Source organism: Trichechus manatus, unplaced genomic scaffold, assembly GCF_000243295.1.
Source record: "Trichechus manatus latirostris isolate Lorelei unplaced genomic scaffold, TriManLat1.0 scaffold00042, whole genome shotgun sequence".
Lineage (NCBI taxonomy): Eukaryota > Metazoa > Chordata > Mammalia > Sirenia > Trichechidae > Trichechus > Trichechus manatus.
In genome coordinates, this window is record NW_004443978.1 from 2688624 (window position 1) to 2700463 (window position 11840).

The following is an 11840-nucleotide window of genomic DNA, read 5'->3' on the forward strand; positions in this document are numbered from 1 at the left end:
TGTCTGCTGTCTTTGGGGCATTCAGTAGTTATTTTTCTCTTTTATTGATTGTAGATTTGTTTGTTTCATCCTTTTTTTTATATTTGGTTATGTCTGAGCAGGTAGGCTGTTTATTCTTTTTTGCTCGTCTGTGGGCATGATACTTTTCATCTCCTTCTCCAAATGGCAGGGTCAGTCACTCAGATATGGTACAGCAGGGCAGGTCTAAGAGAAGAGGAGTTGCTGGGATGGGTCCTTTGTGACCCTTACTTCAGCCACCAGGGTGGTTGGGTAATTGGTGCAGGGCAGGTTCTGGTAGGCTGTGCCCATGCTGCTTGGTGGTGTGATGTTAAGTGCACTGTGCAGGTAGGCAGGATGGAGGGGAGAGATTGTGATGTGTGGAGCTAAGATGGGTATGGGAGAGAGGAGAGAAGAACAGGAGCCAAAAACATACAAACAAACAAAAAAGAGAGCTAGGGGACATTGCCTTTGGAGTGGAGAGATGAGAGACTATGAAATGGGGAAAAACAAAAAGGAGATGAAGAAGGAAAAAAGAAAATAATGCATAAATAAAAATTAGCAAGAAAAAAGAACAGCAAAGCTCCCAGGTATCCCACCAGTACAGCTACAAGGTCTGGGGAAATTGTTCCTTGGTGTTGAAGTACAGCCTGGCTAGAAGGCATAGTGGTATTCAGCACCAGGTATTCAGGCGACAGGAAGAGAAGGAAGGTATAGAGAGACAAGAAACTGAGTAATGAAGACGGACCAAAAGGGAAAAGAAAACAAATTAAAAAAAAAGAAAAAGAAAAGCCCCCTAAAGAACAGGAAAAAAAAAAAAAAACCCACGAGAAAAGATATGCCCTCTGGGATCTCTCTACACCTCTGCGCAAGCTGAGGGGGTAGGTCACAAGCTGTGTAGCACTGCCCGGCCAGAACTTTCCCCCAACTCGAGAAAAGAAAAAGAAAAGAACAATTCAAAACAAACAAACAAACAAAAAGTCCCCTGGATCCCACCGGCACGGCAGCACAGACCGGGAAGCAGTTTCACACTTGAGTGGAGCTCCACTGCCCCTTAGGAAGAAGCAAAGATGGTGCTCGGAGCCAGGTATTTGAGTGAAAGGAGGGGGAGGTGGTAAGAGGTAAGGAAGAAATCAAAAGAAGCAGAAAAAAGCAACACCAGCAGCCAACAAATGGCACTCAGGGAGTCGGCCTGTGCTGGTGTGTGGACTCCAAGCAGCCAGTGCCTCCTGGCCAAGAGACTGTGACCGCAGGAAGCAGAGGAGGCCAAGTGGGAGTGAAGAAGTTTGGGGCGTGGGAAAATGTGTATCACCAGTTATTGGTTGTTCTGTCTCTTGCTAGAAGATCCGTGAAGCTGCTTTCTCGTACTCCCATTTTCTGGTCTCTGTTAGGAGTCCAAGATGGCGGATCCATGCTGCGTTAGCTGATAGGGGACCTCTGCATGAATCTCTCCTCACTCTCTGTTCCCTGTCAGTTTCTCACTCCATTTGGTGCTGGGCTGAGTTCTTTATCTCTTTGTTTGATGTTTTAGGGTTTCAGGATTGCTGTTTTCTCTGTTTGGCTTAGTTTTTCGGATATTTGCTGTGGAGAGCTGGCTTGGTGCTTCTGCTGGAATAATTTTTTTATTCTTGTAAAAATATAGAAGACACAACATTTGCCAAGCCAACATTTTTTACGTGTACAGTTCAGTGACAGCAGTTATGTCAATCATGCTGTGCAACCATCATCATCAATATCATGTCCCAGATTTCCATCAGCATAAACAGAAACTCAATGCTTCCTATACAGTGACTTCCCCTTTTCCCCACCCTCCCGCCACTGGTGACTGGTATTAAACTCTGATTTCTATACATTTGCCTATCTACATATTTTGTGTAAGTGAGATCATACAAACTTTGCACTTTTGTGATTGACTTCACTCAGCATAATGTTTGCATGTTTCATTCATGTTGTAATATGTATCAGGACTTCATTTCTCTTTATAGCTGAATAATATTCCATTGTATCCATATTTTGTTTATCCGTTCATCTGTTGATGAGCATTTGGTTTGTTTCATGGCTATTGTGAATAGTGCTGCAATGAACATTGGTGCACACTTGTCTATTTTTGTTGCTGCTTTCAATTTTCTTGTAAATATACCTAGAAGTGAAATTGCTGAATCATATGGTAGTTCTATTTTTAACTTTCTGAGGAACTACCAAACTGTTTTCCACAGTAGTTGTATCATTTGTCATTCCAACCAGTAATGGCTAAGGATTCCGGTTTCTCCACGTCTCTGCTAACATTTGTTTTTCATTTTTTGTTTGTTTTTGTTTTCATTTCAGCCAGCCTAGCACAGGGGTGAAATGGTATCTCATTGTGGTTTTGAGTTGCATCTCCCTAATGGATAATGATGTGGAGTACCTTTGCATGTCTTGTTGTCCCTTTGTATATCCTCTTTGGTGAAATGTCCATTCAGGTCCTTTGCCCATTTTTTTCTATTGGTTTGTCTTTTTGTTGTTAAGTTGTATAAGTTCTTTATGTATTCTGTATATATGGTTCCTAACAATTTCTCTTCACTTTATTAACAAAGTTCTTTGTTGTACAGAAGTTGTTTTTTTTTTTAATTTTTAAGAGATCTCATCTATTTTGTCTTTTGTCATTTGTGTCATATCTAAGAATCCATTGTTGAAGATTATGTTCTGAAGCACTATTTCTGTTTTTTTCTAAGAGCTTTATGGTTTTAGGTTGTACATTTAGGTCTTCGATTCACTTTGAGTTGGTTTTTGTATATGGTGTGAGGTATGGGTCTTTAGCCAGTTTTCGAGAGAATGAATGAAGGCAAAAAGAGAAAGAGAGAGAACGTGAGGGAATGTGTTTGTGGAGAGGTGGGAGTGTGTTTCTAGAAACATCTGACAAAACAGAGTGGTGAATACCCTACCCTCTCAGCCACATTTTAGCACAAGTACAAAGTTGTCTGGGAATTGCAACTGCCCTTTCTACTGTAGAAGGTAAGGAAACATATCCTAGGCTCTTTGCCCCTGAAGTAGTAGGTTTTCTCTATGAGATATACTGATAAAAAATAAAATTAATAATAATTAGTTACCATTTATTGAGCATAAAAATGAACTACACTCTCAATTACTTTCCATGCTTCTAAACCATTCTAGAAGAACAGAGGTAAGTTTAAGGGCATTGGAAGGTCAAGTTGTCATGAGCCATACAACTAGGTTTAAGACAAGGTCTGCCTGTTTCCAAATTCCATGCTTCCCTGAAGGCTTCCTGGGTTAAACTGGTGTCCTACATGCTGTGTCAAAACACACAGACCCCCTGGACAGAGGCCCCAGAGGCTGCATTGCTGGGTTCTGAGGGCTGTCAGCTGAGGCCTTCTCCAAGTATTTCCCTCAAAGGAAGGGGGCCACCTTGCTCATAGTCATGCTTCCTCTCTGAGGGCATTTTGGAAGATAAAATGGTGCCAAACCAGGGTCCTCTGCCAGTGTGGATGACTCTGAAGGTTCATCCCACCTCCAGAGCTCCTGTGGGATCAGCAAGTTCATTGCAGGCCAGTCTCCCTGTCTTTAATCCTGTCTCCCTCACTCCCCTTCAGGTCTAGGTCCTAGGAGCAGGTCTCACAAAACCTCCTGCCCACAGAAGAATAACAGCCTAAAGCCCAGGAAGCAGAGTCCAGGCAGGGGCCCAGGGTGTCCACCCCCTAGGAGGAAAGCCTGAAAGAGCAGGGATGAGCCTAGGCAGAGCTCACCCTGTGACCAGTGTTGAGAACCACTTAGCACACACTCTGCCCTGGAGTCTGGCTAGTCCTCGTGCAACTGAGTGGGACACTTGTGTCTTTTAAACCACACTCCATTCCCACACGCATTTTCCAGCAGAGTCTGGTCTACATGGGGCTGTGAAGACAGTGGAAGCACCTGGATAGATCACCTCCATGACCAGGAGGTGCAGCCTGCACGGGAAATAGATGGACCCTTACCCTCTGTGTAAGACCTGTTTTCCTTGTGTGCCCACGCACTGCAGCCTACTGGTGCGGAGTCATGTTCAGGAGTTTCACCCATCACTGCTCTCAAAGAAGCTGAGCAAGGCTTTTGGAACCCCCAACAAAGAGCCCAGAGGCTTGCCTGTAGAGCACTGTGGAAGAACGGATTAGGACAAGACAAACTTGTACCCTTCCTTCCTGCAGAAATTTGAGTGAGACTCAGTACCACTGCACCAACGACCTGGGGAGGCAAAGTGCCATGAAAATACACCCTGAGGCACCTCTCTTCTGAAGCAAAGATCCAAGATGCACAGCCAAGTGCATACGTCAGATCTGCCAAAGTTCCAGACTCTATGAGGAGCCCAAACCCAGGCATTTCTGTCTTTCATGGGGAATAAGGGCTTCATTTCTGGGCTTGAGGGTCAGATCAGCAACTTCATGGTCACTCTCCTACACAGAGTTACCACATGTGTGGAACTGGGATTATAGTAGTGGTTATTTCCATTACAGCTGGGCTCAGAGGCATAAGGATAAAACATGCTGAGACAGTTACAGCAATTAGTCTAATGCCTAGTATGTAATAAACACTCACTGCATGTTAGCTGGCTTTGTTTTCTCGTCACTTGCCATCTCCATTTGATGGGTCGGCTGCCGTACTACTTGTGATTCACAATTCTGGGCCAGGTTGAGGGGCTAGAGGTACTTTCACGGGTTCCTATTTCATCTCTCTCACCATTATGGCTTTTACTACATAAGACAATGAACTGACGTGGGGTTCTGCCAGCTGCTAAGTACATCCATCCCAATTCTTCTTTCAGCAAAATGACTCACAGCTGGACTGCTGTGAAATGACCTTAAGCCAGTTGTCAGTGTATCATCTGGCCTCAGTAAGCCTCCACTCCTACCATAGGAACAAGGTGATAAGTCAGGACTCCAGTATCCAGCTAAGTTCAACAAGTCTGGGTGTACTCTCTCCCTGGAGCACAGTGGTGAAGGGCTGCAGAAGTGTTACCATCTGTGCTAAGAGGGCTGTGCCAATCTTTCCTCAAAGGGAATTGCCCTACCATTAAGTCTCTGGACTCAGTGTCTATGATCAGTCTGGACACTGACAAGCGTCCAGGTCGGTTGTAGTTGAGTAAATACCTGGTTAACTTGCCCCCAGGAGCACCATCCCCCAGCTACCATCTCCAAAGTTTTTTGTAGGCCAAGGCCCCTGTTGTACTTCTGGCCTTACTGTCCGCGATGGTAAATGACTTCCCACCTGCCTTTGCCCTTGGCCAGTCCACAACTCCTTCCTGCTGACCCTAGAGAGCTGGTCCCATGGCTGCATCTCTACTCCCTACCCTGCTTCCGAGCACAGGCCCCTGAGCTTCCCAGAAGCATCAATGTCTGCCCTGAGGGCACCCTGAGCTATAGTGGAAAGAATGTTCTCAGATCTTCCACCTCTGGGCTGTCTGACACCTTCCTCATTTCCATGCCATGGCAGTTCTGGCATCTCCACTTTTTGTCTGGGAACTATTCCAACAGATTATTCACACACACTCTAGGACTCCAGTCAACAGATTCTCCCCTCTCAAACTTATATCCCACCACAAAGCAAGGAGATGTTGTTCTCTTCCAACATGTATCTGCCAGCATAAAGGAGTCGGGAGAATCTGGAGCTTAGGGTTTTCAGGCTCATTTTGCCAAATGTTCTCATTCCAAGTGTTAGGTTCAAATTCTTCTATATGAGAGCCCTGACTTTTAACATAGGAGAAACATTGAGGTTGTGCATTTATCTCCTCTGCATTCTGCGACTCTTGTGATAAAACCTCGGTCTGATTTCCAGCCCAACTTGCCTACAGCTGTACGAGGTAAGGTTTCTGGTTTTTAAACAAACCCAGAGTTGACAGTTGGTGTATCTGAGCCTATTTCTTCCAAGGTTCTCAATGCAGTTAAAAAAGCCAACTGTCATGGACTGAATTGTGTCCCCCCAAAATATCTGTCAATTTGGCTAGGCCATGATTCCCAGTGTTGTGTGGTTGTCCACAATTTTGTCATCTAATATGATTTTCCTATGTGTTGTAAATCCTACCTCTATGGTGTTAATGAGGTGGGATTAATGGCAGTTATGTTAATGAGGCAGGACTCAATCTACAAATTAGATTGTGTCTTGAGCCAATCTCTTTTGAGATATAAAAGAGAGAAGCAAGCAGAGAGACCGGGGACCTCATACTACCAAGAAAGAAGAGCAGGAACATGTGTCCTTTTGACCCTTTGCTGAGAAGTTCCTCGACCAGGAGAAGATTGATGATAAGGACCTTCCTCCAGAGCCGAAAGAGAGAGAAAGACTTCCTTCCCCTGGAGCTGACGTCCTGAATTTGGACTTATAGTTTACTAGACTGTGAGAGAATAAATTTTGTTAAAGCCGTTCACTTGTAGTATTTCTGCTATAGCAGCAATAGATAACTAAGACACCAACTAACTCCACAGATTTTACCGTTACAATCATCCCCATACTGTTTGTCTGCCACAGTCACATAAACCCACTGCTCATCTCAATCTGCACCTCATTTCAGTCAATCACAAATGATAGCCTTACTAACTGTGGTGCTGCTGCATGCCAAAGTTATTACTGCCCAGTAACTGAACAAAGCCTTTATTAACAGCTGGCTGGTGACTTATCTAGCCTCAGAAATTAATCCTGAGACCTTGCTTATTTGATCTGCTCCGGGTACAAACTGCTGTAGCCTATGCTCCCACAGTGAAATGTCTGAGACAAAGGTTCAGTAGCGAGGCTTTGGAAATGTGATCGCAGAATGCAGAAGTGAGGAAACACAAAATGGGGAAAAATCAATGCAATGATCCATTATCCAGGTGGGGAACTACTATGATGAATACTTACTCATTCTTTTCCTCAGGACTGTCCCTCCAGAAGAAGAAAGGGAGAAGTCATTTTCCACTACTCTTGCTCCCCACTGGTCAAGGGTTACTTCATGGTGCGTTAAATCCCCTGCAACAGTTCTGGGCCCACTCACTCTTCCAAAATCTTGCCACTTCCTATCAAGAGGTGGAATCTATGTCGTCTCCCCTTGAAACTGGGTGGGACTGTGTAGTGGCTTTGACCAATACAATGTGGCAGAAGAGGTGCTGCATGACTTCTGAGGTGATCTCGTAAAAAGTAATACTGCTTCCTTCTGGCCCTCTTTCTGTGTTCTCTCTATGTTTTCTCTCTTGTGTTCTCCCTCTCTCTAGGGATAGTCACCCTTGCAAACCAGCCACCATGCAGTGAGGAAGCTCAAGCATGGAAAGGCCATGTGTAGGTATTATGGAGACCTCCCATCTGAGGTCCTAGCCTTCAGCCAGCATCAACCACGAGACATATACCCAAGGAAACTTCAGGTGGTTCTAGCCTCAGCCTCCAAGCCCCTCCAGTTATGCTGAGAGGAGCAGAATTGAATGGTCTTCACCCAGCCCTGCCCAAGCTGCAGTTTCTTGAGCAAAACAAAGACCGTTATTTTAAGCCGCTATGTTTTGGGATAGTTGTTACACAGCCATAGTAACTGGAATACACCTTGGCACTTTTGAGTTGCATCTGCTGAGGGTAAGGGAGTATCCTGTGCAGCCGTGCCAGAGAAGCACTGGGGCAGGAAGTGAGGGGCATGGGCCCAGCTAGGGCTGAAAACTATCATTTTGTACCTGCACGGAGTCAGTTGAAGATCTTGTGGAGCTGGTCACAAAAGAAGTGGCTGGAATAGGAGGTAATGCTAAGAGGATTTGAAGAACATTCTAGTTAATACGGTCACTGAAACCAGTAGAACCCAGTCTCAGTTTTTGAGCAGGTGTGTTTGTTCTACAAAGATGGGCTATGACATATGGTCTAGATTAGGGAATTGTTCTTACAATGCTAGATCAGGTAAAACTTTGGGAAAATACCAGTTCTCTACTAGTCTTTTTTCAAGTTATTACCAACAAATAAAATAAGGATGAGCTTTCATTTTCAATAAACTACACATCAATACATTTTACATTTTTGCCCTGAAATTTATCTTTATATCAAGCTAACCAGATCCTTTGTGGCTGATGGCCTGGTTTAAGAACTAAGACCTATTCCTACTCAGGCACCCAGGAAAAGGGCTTCAGCTAGCCAGGAGTTGTGCTTGAGTGTAGAATGAATTTACCTCAGGGGAGTTTGCACCAAGGGTCTAAGACTTGGTTTTCAGAGGCTGAATAGAGTAGAGAAGAGGGACAGGTCTTCTTCAATGGCTGGTGTCTTAGGCTGGGTTCCCTAGAGAAACAAAACCAGTAAAGCATATAAATATAAGTAGAGAGAGATTTATATTAAAAAAAACAGCTCAAGTGATTGTACAGGCTGGCACACTCCAAGTCCATGGATTAGGATAGAAGCATCTCCCAATTCACATAGCAGTATGGGCTGGCAAACCCAAGACTGGCAGGTCAGAGAGCAGGGCTCCATGCACAGGTTGTGAAGATCAATGAATCCCAAGATCAGCAGATAAGCTCATAGCTCAAGTCTCAAGAACTGGAGGTCAGACAAACAGGAGGCAGCCTCAGGATCCAGAGCAAGCAAAAAGCCAAAAATCTGCTTATATTTGGATGCAGGCCACACCCTCAAGGAAACTCCTTTTCAACTGATTGGCTACTCACAGCTGATTCAATCATGGGAGTGATCACATATAAACACTGAGAATCATGGCCTAGCCAAGTTGACACAAAATCTTAACCATTAAAGTTGGGTTCAGGTTAACTTAGAGTGTCTGGTAATGGACTCCAGAAAGCCTGGGTAAGTTCTACAGGAACATAGAGGAGGAAAGACAGTCAAACAAAAGAAAGATATGGAAAAATCTGAGACCTTAAGGTGAATCTTGGTTCAAAACTGGAAAAGGAGGATGGCGGGGTTGTAGCCTTTCACCTTACTTATTCAATCTGTGTGCTGAATAAGTAACCAATAAGCTGGACTATATGAAGAAGAAGGTGACATCAGGATTGTAGGAAGACTCACTAACAACAGGTGACATGACCTTGCTTGTCAAAAATGCAGACAACTTGAAGCACTTACTGATGAAAGTCAAAGACTACAATCTTTTATATGAATTACACCTGAACATAAATAAAACAAAAATTCTCACAAATGGACTGATAAACAACATCAAGATACATGGAGAAAAAAATTGAAGTTTTCAATGATTTCATTCTCCTTGGATCAACAATGTCCATGGAAGTAGCAATCAAGGAATCAAATGGCATATTGCATTGGGAAAATCTGCTACGAAAGACTTCTCTAAACTTTTATAACGCAGAGATGTCACTTTGATGACTACGTTACACCTGACCCAAGCCATGGTCTTTTCAATTGCCTAATATGCATACAAAAGGAAGACAGAAGAAAAATTGATAATATGAACTGTGATGTTGGTGAAGAATATTGTGTATATTTTGGATGGACAGAAGAATGAACAAATCAATCTTAGAAGAAATATAACCAGACTGCTCCTTAAAAGTGAGGATGGTGAAACTTCAACTTGTTTACTTTGGACATGTCATCAGGAAAGACCAATTGCTAGCAAACGATATCATATTTGATAAAGTAGAAAGCAAAAAAACAAAACCTACTACCGTTGAGTCTATTTGTACTCATAGTGATCTTATAGAACAGAGAAGAACTGCCCCATAGGGTTTCCAAAGCTGTAAATCTTTACAGAAGCACATCTTTCTCCTGTGGAACAGCAGGTGGGGTTTGAACTGCCGACCTTTTGGTTAGCAGCTGAGTGCTTTATCCGCTGCTCCACCAGGGCTTCTCTTGGTAAAGGGCCAATTAAGATGAGAGTAACTCAATAATACCAATTGACCCAGTAGCCAGAATAATGGACTCAAACGTACCAATGATCATGAAGATGACACAGGACCGGGCAAAGTTTTGTTCTGTTATACGTAAAGTCGTCATGAGTTGGAGCCAGCTTGACGGCAACTGGCAACAATAACAAGGTGAATCTGCATTGTTGTTTTCAAATAACAAATTATTGCTCTACAGCCGGAGTGTGTCCCAGATCAGTACAACCTTTGGCACAATCTAGGAGTGACTTCTAGGCTTCAGAGTTATAAGGGGAGGTCTATAAGACAGCCCTGGGCACTGGGGAGCATAACTCTACATCCTTGGGCAGGCTGAAGGTAGACACTGTGGGGAGGGATGTAGTTCCAGTGTTTTGTTTTAAGTTTTTCCCAATGAGTATGAACAAAATAATCCAGACTGCTTGTTTTTATTTAATTGCTTTTGTGATGTCCTTATTGTATCAGGCCTGAGGCTATGTGAGCTGCATATAATATGTCTCTATCTTGTCCCTTTTTCAGCAGGAAGTGGCTACTTCAAAATACTATTGAGCATGGGAAATAATTTCACCCAGAACTTATTATTATTTTCTACATAATTAATTTCTAACACTTGGGTGGGTTACGGTGGGTAATATTTTTCAAAATAGATGTCAAACAACATTGGGAAGACAATGTCCAAAAAAGGGAGGGGGGAAGGAAATGTTGCTCTTTTGAGACGAAAGGCCAAATGCATTTACTGTGATTAATATAAACAAATGCTATAACCTGCATGGCTCTACTCAGAAATCATAAAGCCAAGGTACCACTCTTTAGGAGTCAACCCTCTTTCTGACTTTTTCTCCTTCATCTTTTATATACCTGTTTTGTGGTTGTATTGCGATCTCTGGTCACCAGTACATTTAGATCTCTAGTCACCTTTTCCTCCTGCCAAAGACTTTTGGTAGTTCTTTCTTTCTTACCCAAGCTGAATCCCATAGTTCACCAATTGAATTAACAGCTACCAGTACTTTTGATTCCCTGGAACAATTTTCCTTCTGCCTCAGGAATATCCCTGCTCTGGGTTAGGGTCATTCATTTTGGAGAAACCCCCACACCTGCACAGATTAGAGCCATAGCATCATCTCCAACTCCTACTGAGTTCCTGAGGCAGTCTGCCCACTCCTTCATCTTTCCTTATTCAGATTTGCCTCTTATTTATACATTTTTTATTTCCCTCTAGCCTCTGACCTCCTACTAAACGCCACTCAATTAATTCTCAGTGGTCAGACCTGACTTCAAATTCACTAAGAACCCAGGTCCTGACCTTCCAAAGCCCCTACATAAAATTTTATCCACAGTATACTCAGCCTTACTGCCTTTCCTCTGGTCTTGAAGGATGGGGGATTCCCTCCTCCTCTGATTATCAGTAGAGTTTCCACCACCGTCCTTGGTGTCATTGGTTTCTGGCCCACTGTGACCTTGATCCAGCATGTTTAAGGTCAAAAGCTATCTAGAAGGGTTCAAACATTGGCCACATGACAGATGAGCTGTAGAGAGGATCCAAGGATCTAGAGAACGGCAGGACTTCTAATTTCCTTTCCAACTCCAAGAATCCATGATCTTGTGATCCAGCTTTGTGGACAAAAGTTAAATAAAGTGCAGTCACCTCATCACTGGGCAGTACTTGATCTAATAACCTTATGCCAAATAAGGAATTTCCACCCATTGTTGCCATCTGCGGAAGCACCTTTCTATTCCCAAATATCTTCTTTTGTGATCTTTTCACTCCTCTTTCTGAAAGCACTGTGTACCCTTGATTCAACTTTTCTGTTAGAATGAGTTTGACATTAATCAACTTTGTAGTGTAGCCATCCTCACTGACCTAATCTACTTGCTCTGTGAGATGCTTAATCATCACCTGTCATGTGCCTGCCACTCATGAAAGCTGGTCATTAATTCATCCAATGACCCCATCCGTCACCAACTGAGGGCTAGCCCTTGGGGCACATGATCCAGTCCTTTGCACAGGAGTTGTTCAGTGGAGAAATAGAGAAACACAAACAT